The 7,812-nt window shown below is 42.5% G+C and overlaps 1 pseudogene; it reads right to left on the bottom strand.

Annotated features, from left to right (window-relative positions):
- Positions 1-3,289: 3,289 nt before the first annotated feature.
- Positions 3,290-7,501, bottom strand: LOC113262623 (40S ribosomal protein S2-like; annotated as a pseudogene).
- Positions 7,502-7,812: the final 311 nt, after the last annotated feature.

The following is a 7,812-nucleotide window of genomic DNA, read 5'->3' on the forward strand; positions in this document are numbered from 1 at the left end:
ATTCCAGGTAGACACTCCCTGAGTCACCAGCTGGAAGTCTAGGGGCTGGGGGGATGCATTCAGTCTCTGTATGAGATGGTAACGCTCAGCGGCGTCCACGTCAGATCTGGCTGGGACTCACCCTGATGTGCAGCTCTCTGAACTAAATTAAAGGACAGGTCTTAATGTCCTGTAGTAGCTTCCTATGGTTATCATAACAAATTACCAATAACTGGTGGCTTAAAACAATAGGAATTTGTTCTCTCGCAATTCTGGAGACCAGACGTTCAAAATCAAGGTGTCAGGAGGGCTGTGCTCCCTCCCAAGGCTCTGGGACAGACTCCCTCCTCCCCCTTTCCAGTGCCTGGCATCGGCAGGTGCTCTGTAATGTGTGGCTGCACCGCTCTGTTCTCTGCCTCCATCTTCACGTGGCTTTGCCTCTGCTGTCCGTGTGGGCATCCTTCTCTAGGTGACACTCGTCATTGGGTTTAGGTCCCGCTCGGAAAATCCAGGAGGATCTTATTTCAAGAGTCTTAATTTAATTACATCTGCAGAGACTCTTTTTCCGGAATAAGGTCACATTCATAGGCTGGGGGATTAGGATATGGACATATCTTTTAGGACCTATAATTGCAGGTCACTCTAGTTTCTCCTCTGGCCAAAACTCACATCCATCCACAAGCAAAATACGTTCACCCGTCCCCAAACTCTCCAATTTTTTAGCCCATAACAACAACATCAGCTGTAAGTCCCAATCTTATCCCCATGTCATCAGTTCAAAAATCCCCACTGTCATGCCCTGAGCCATTTAAATCTGTTTATAGATGAGACTCTGAGTATACTTGATCCTGGGGGAAAAATTCCTCTCTATTTAAGGACTCATGAAACTGGAAAACAAGCTACATGCTCCCCAAACACAATGGTGTGACAGGCATAGGACAGAAATTCCCATCCAGAAGGGCACTGGAGAAAATGAAGAGGTCGCTGGTCCCACACAAGGTCTAAGTCCAGCAGGGGAAATTCTATTAGGTTCCAAAGCCAGAGAGTAATCCTTTGTGGCAAGACTCCACCCTCTGGACCCGTGATGGCTGGACTGGTCTCTGTGCCACCTGTTATGTCTCTGCCCTTGCCGCCATCTTTCCTATTTTGCGGGGTAACATGTGTTCACAGCTGAGTAGCTCTATCAACCAATTTCCTGACTGTAGAATTTTGAAAGTCTCACGGCCTTCTTTCATTTTTTTCTGTCATTGTCCCTTTCAGTACAAGCTGTCAGTTATTTTTTTTTAAAGATTTTATTTATTTATTCGACAGAGATAGAGATAGCCAGCGAGAGAGGGAACACAAGCAGGGGGAGTGGGAGAGGAAGAAGCAGGCTCCCAGTGGAGTAGCCCGATGTGGGACTCGATCCCATAACGCCGGGATCACGCCCTGAGCCGAAGGCAGACGCTTAACCGCTGTGCCACCCAGGCGCCCCATGTCGGTTATTTTTTATTACAGGTACAAAGACCCCTTTTTCACAAATAAGGTCATGTTCACAGGTTCTGATGATTAGAATGTGGACCTGTTTTTGGGGGCCACCATTCAACCCATTACATGCTCCCATCCCCATGCCCAATATACATTAGTGGAAAACAGACAGGATAACTGAAATAAACACTTTGGTTCCTAAGTAAAAAGAATGTGAGACTCTCCAGTCACTGGTCTGTAGCAATTCTGAACTCTTACCTCGCAGATGTTGTGATGGCCTTCTATTTTGAGAGTGGGAAATGCTTCTTGATTAACCCATAGCTTTGGAGTAGTTCCCCCGCCTGATGTTCTCCATGGATCTTCCCCACGTCCACCTCTTGGGGAGATTCTCGTTTTCCCATAATCCTGCAGTGGTATTTTAGAACATGGCCTTCTTGAGATCTGAACAGCTTTCTCAGTCATAGACTGGTGAGATCCAAGTGTCATTTTGAATTTTGAATACCGTAAACGTTTTTAGTCCAGGCTCACAGTTTCTTTGGCAATATAACTCTTTAAAAACTCACTGAGATCCTTATCTACTTGCTCCTACTCAGTTCTATGTGCCAATAGCCACACCTACAGTTCTTTCCCAGACACTTTTTACATTTGCTATACTTTTATGCTTCCTTTAACTCGTAACTTTCTTTCAAATCATCTATGAGTTTCTCAGTCTATCAGGCTTCAGTGGGAGAACCACACGTCTGATCTCTTTTCTCTGAAGTATTTTGCTCAGTTGCAGGCATATACTGGGTACCATGAAATTAAATGGATCTCTGGTTTCAGACACCTTATTTCCTTCAGAGGTTTGACAAATGGGTGTTATGGTCACGCCCCTGATTCCATCCTTTACTCAAGGCTGAATTTTAGTTGGTTCAAAGATCCTCACAGTTTTATCTTTTATTGCTTAGCATAATAAAATGTAGCCTTTTCTATCCCTACCCATACTCAAATTCCTGGATATTTTCTATTTCTTTCTCTGGGCTTATCTTTTTCTTGTGCCTTGTCAAGTTCAGCCAGGTAAATAAACACATGCTACTAATATCTTATTTTATTTTATTTTTTATTTTTTTGAGAGAGGGAGAGAGGGAGAGAGAGCGTGGAAGGTGTGGGTGGAGGGGCAAAAGGAGAAAGAGAGAAAAATCCCAAACAGGCTCTATGCCCAGTGTGGAGCCTGATGTGGGGCTCAATCCCATGACCCTGAGATCATGACCTGAGCCAAAATTAAGAGTTGGACGTTTAAAGACTGAGCCACCCAGGCGCCCCTACTAACCCTTTTTATAGCATTTTCTCTGATATGTGAAAGTTCATTAGGGACCTCATGTGCCTTCCAAGTTATAATCGGCAGCATTTTTATTAAATATTTTGTCCCTGTTAGCATTCTTCCAGTCTCCAATAATACTTTCAGTTTCTGAATCAGCTAGAAAGTATAGATTTTGTTGAACTAACAAAAGACTTCAAAAGGCTTTTAAATACAAAGTTTTATTTTTTGTTCACACTGTATGTCTAATGTAGATTGGGTGGGTGGGTGGAGGGGTGCTTCTTGTCCTCTGCAATCCAAAATAATGGTTATTGTGTATCTCATGTAATTTTCAACCTTAGTATCAGTTGTGTTGTCTACATATCAAGCACTTGGGCATCAAAACACAAAAATTAATTAAACGATTTCCTTTCACTTTTAACCTTATCACTAGCTGCATTCAAATAAGTAGAAAATTCACAGCTGAAACTATTTATTTTTTTGAATTTTGTTTATTTTAACAGGCTTTGATTCACTTTATTTTTCTCCTATAAAACTCTGTGGTGGTCACAGCTGGAGCCTGGTGTGGGTCTTTACAAGACATTCAGTGAATCCCTGAGAGGGAGCCTTGGTGAACACAGTCCCTTTCCGGAGGTCAGGGGTGAGACAGCTGTAGGTCTCAGAAATGGAGTCAAAAGTGATTGTAGCCAAGTTGCCCAGGGTAACAGTGGAGCCCCTGGTGGGAGCGAGGTGTACCAGTCATCAATCCCAGCCATCATCAGTAGTTTCTTGGACACAGGGTCTGGGAAAATGCCATTGCCTCTGCGGGTGGTGACGAGGTGCACATGCACAGAGCCCCAGAGGCTGGTCATATAGCCTGGAACAGTGTGGGGCTTACTGGTCTTGTTCCCCCAGTATCCTCACTGTACGGGGATGATGGAAATCTTAGTCAAGATGATGGCCCCATGGATGGCAGTGGCTACCTCCTTGGAGCACTTAATACCCAGACCTACGTGTCCACTGTATTCTCTGGTGGCAACAAATGTCTCGAACCTGGTCTGCTGGGCAGCACGGGTCTGCTTTTGCACTGGCATAATCTTCAAAACCTCATCCTTGAGGGATGCCCCCAGGAAAGAGTCAAAGATCTCAGATTCCTTGATGGGCAGAGAGACAAGATATATCTCCTGCAGGGACTTGATCTTCATATCCTTAACCAGTTGGTCCTGCTTGGTGACAGGGATCCACTCCTTGTCCATGTCCTTGCCTCCCCGAGCCCCCAGCCTCTGCCCCACCCAGGCTCACTCCGATCCCTCCTCCACCCCAGCCCGGATGCCCTAGGGAAGTCCCTGTGGCCTTCCATTCCAGGGGCTTCCCATTCCAGGCTCCTGGTGCAGCACTGGTGTTATATGCCGTTTGGTGTTTTCTTGGAGAAGAAGCTGGAACTATCTTATTTTTTAAATTAGCAAACCTTAGTTCTGAATTATTGAGCAAAACTGACCTGATGGTTGAGGAGCTGAACAAAATGAGTACCCACAGCAATATGAGTACCACAAGCAATTTCTCCTTGCTGCAACACATAGTGTATTTGATGGAAATAATCTCAGCTTTCATGCTGATAACATTGAGATGTGGGTATGGTGGTGATTAGAGATATTTTCCAAATATTTCCAGCCCCGCCCCTCCCCGTGAACTTCCAGGCCCCTTGGTGGCTGGATAGATCTATGACTATTTTTCATCCAGAAGCACTAAACAAAGTAAGACCTTCAAAAATTTTCTTTTCCTTTGCCACCATGACCAGCAATATTAGAGATGATGGCTGTTCAATCAGCCTGGATACTACAGTGAAGAGATGAAAACAAAATTTGAACTTTGTATTTCAAAGCCATTTGAAGTTTCTATGTTACTTCAGCAAACTCTGTACTTACTGATACAGAAATTAAAACTATTATTGGGGCTGGAAGAACTAACTTGTGAATGTGTTAAATTAAAAGAAGACTGTATTGCAAACATGCTGGGTTATCGAACAGGTCACAAGAGAAAGTCGAACGACAATAAAAAACCGTTAAAGGACTTGAAGGCATCAGACCCTTAGAAGGAACTGAGTTTGCAGATTGAAATGTGCTCAGGGCTCTTTCTGTCTTTCAACCCTGCTTTTTTTTTCACATATCAGCTTTTTTCCCTCCTCTTTCACCATAGGTCAGTCTTTCCACAGATGAGAAAATATGGCTTTTAGTTTTTTAGTTTTATGCATTTCAGTACTGGTCACCTGAAAGGGACTGGTTTGTCCCAAGTACATGACGAAATCCAAGAAATAGACTCATTGGTAGGAGACAGTTATCTACCCTTGGACCAATCAGCTGCGGTTGCAACAGCTGATTGATGGGAGTATGGGGACTGTGGGATTGTGGAGACAATGGAGACCCTGTGCTCAGGTGGGAATGTGATTTCTTTGTACTTGTTTCGTAACTTCCTTTATACTCATGTGAATGAGACAAGGGACTTGAAGGAGGTAATTCCTGCATAGGTATCTTCACTACTTGTTCAAATATTCTTTTTTTTTTTTTTTTTGATGTTTCCTCACTAAGTTTGCTAGTTAGTTAAATAGGTCAAATCAACCATTTATTTTTGGAATCATTTAGGAAAAGCAAACATTTTCTTTAAAACATGAGGACGACAGAACAAGCAATTCATGAGGACAAGGTCAAATGTTTCCTAGCTGAACCAACATAGTTTCAGAAAGTTTTTTATACGCTTGATCTGTTAGTGGAAAGAGAGCTGGAGAGGGCTTTATTTATTTCTTAGAGCACTATGGGTCTCGAAAGGCATCAGTTACCATATTGAATCTTGGTGTCTCCAGGGAAATGATTTTCTGCTCTTCTTTCTGGGTTTATAAGATATCATAGCAGCCTGCAACATCAAAATTATCACTTAGATATGAGTTGAGTGACTCACAACTTAATAGTGATTCCAGAAGCTTTGGCTAGCTTCTCTCTTGAGAGTGTGCATTTATTCAATCCTCCTTTCCAAACAGTAGATGCTAACACCATGAAAAGTCATTGCACACTTTGGTAGTTAAGTTGACCACGCTGACTCCCTATTCATATGCATGAATTGTGCATCATGGGGAAAGGTGATGCTTACCACGTTTTCTTTCCTAAAACGGAGATGACAATACTGACCTCATGTCAAAAGGGTATATGCCTTGAATTTTATTTTTATTTTTTTAATTTTTAATTTTTTTAAAAGATTTTATTTATTTGTTTGACAGAGATAGAGACAGCCAGTGAGAGAGGTAACACAAGCAGGGGAAGTGGGAGAGGAAGAAGCAGGCTCCCAGTGGAGGAGCCTGATGTGGGACTCGATCCCAGAATGCCGGGATCACGCCCTAAGCCAAAGGCAGATGCTTAATGACTGAGCCACCCAGGCACCCCATGCCTTGAATTTTATTACTTGTTTCTGATTAGAGTTATTTACAATTGCTTATTTTCCTTTGATATATACATTTGAGAAAGACATATAACAACCCTTCAGAGTCTGACGTGTTCAGCTGTGTGAGGGATAACAACAGAGTCCTTGGAGAACTTGGGCCCTTGGGGCAATCTGAGACTGCCCAATGGCACAGATGGAGAATTGTCAGTGTCTCCTGTTTTCTATCAATGTTCCTAACTTATTTGTTGTCATCAGCAAGAAGGGCCTGAAGCTGAATTGTTAAAAAAAAAAAATCTGTCTTCAATGTAGCAATTTTGGCAGTTATGAGAGTAAGATCTAATAAAGATCATTTAGAAATATAAGTGAGTTAGTATTTACTCCGAGTAAGGCTTCAATATTGTGTTCTTGGAAGTGAACAGAATGATGGTTAAAAAAAAAAAATCAAACAACCAAAGAACAATAGAGAACTAAAGGCCACACCGAATCGTTTGTCAACTAACAACTTTTTGTGTCTGTCTCACTTGGGTTGATGCCAGGCATTGAGTTTACAATGATGAACAAGAATGATACCAGGTAAGGAAATGAGGTCAATGGAAAATACACAGGCATATGAATTACAAAAATCAATTGCATATGTTTCAGTGAGGTCTCCTTTTACTCATTGTTAAACTCTCATCTTAAGATTTTGTGCAAATTTTATTTTCCTTTTGGTTTCTCACCTAGATTTTGATATGATGCATTAGTTTGGTTTTCTCTCCTTTTTTGACAGTAGAGACTCTGTAGAAACTCTCTTCTTTCTATGCTATTAAAGTTATCTCTTAAAACAAAAGCCTCATTATATCACTTTCAACTTCAAAGTCTTTAATAGTTACCTGTTAGGAGCAATATAAAGTAAGGGTTATAATCATGAAATTTAGAAAGTGCTAGAGTTGGCTTTGAGTAATCTGAGATCTCGGATAAATTCTTCAGCTCTTCTAATCCTCCAGGCCTTCATCTGTAAAAGGGAGGCACTAAAAGTATTTTGCGCATAGGATTTTGGCGAGAACACATTCCCTAGTTTATAATAACTCAGTAGATGATAGCCGTTGTAGTTGTTAACTGTTGCTTAGAAAGCACAATTCCCTAAACACATTACCTGATCGAGGATACTGTGGAGATTTCTCAATGGCTGAGACTAGTCTGGAGGATTTTTTTTAAAAAAAGGTTTTATTGGGGCACCTGGGTGGCTCAGTCGGTTAAGCATCTGCCTCTGGCTCAGGCGGTGATCCTGGGGTCCTGGGATTGAGCCCCACATTAGGCTCCCTGCTCAGTGAGGAGTCTGCTTCTCCCTCTCCCTCTGCCCTTTCCCCACCCCCCATGCTCACTCTCTCTCGTGATCTCTGTCTCTGTCTCACTCTCAAATAAATAAATAAATAAATCTTTTAAACAATTACTATTGTAGAGAGAGAGAGCATGTGTGCATACACATGTGAGCAGTGGCAGGGGGAGGGACGGAGGGGGACGGGGAGGGAGAGACAATCTCAAGCAGACTCTCCACTGAGCACAGAGCTCAGTGTGGGGCTCCATCTCATGACCTCGAGATTCTGACTTGAGCCAAAACCAAGAGTCGGAGGCTTCACCAACTGAGCTACCCAGATGCCCCGTCTGGATGATTTTTGATT

Source organism: Ursus arctos, unplaced genomic scaffold (assembly GCF_023065955.2).
Source record: "Ursus arctos isolate Adak ecotype North America unplaced genomic scaffold, UrsArc2.0 scaffold_2, whole genome shotgun sequence".
In the NCBI taxonomy this organism is placed as follows: domain Eukaryota; kingdom Metazoa; phylum Chordata; class Mammalia; order Carnivora; family Ursidae; genus Ursus; species Ursus arctos.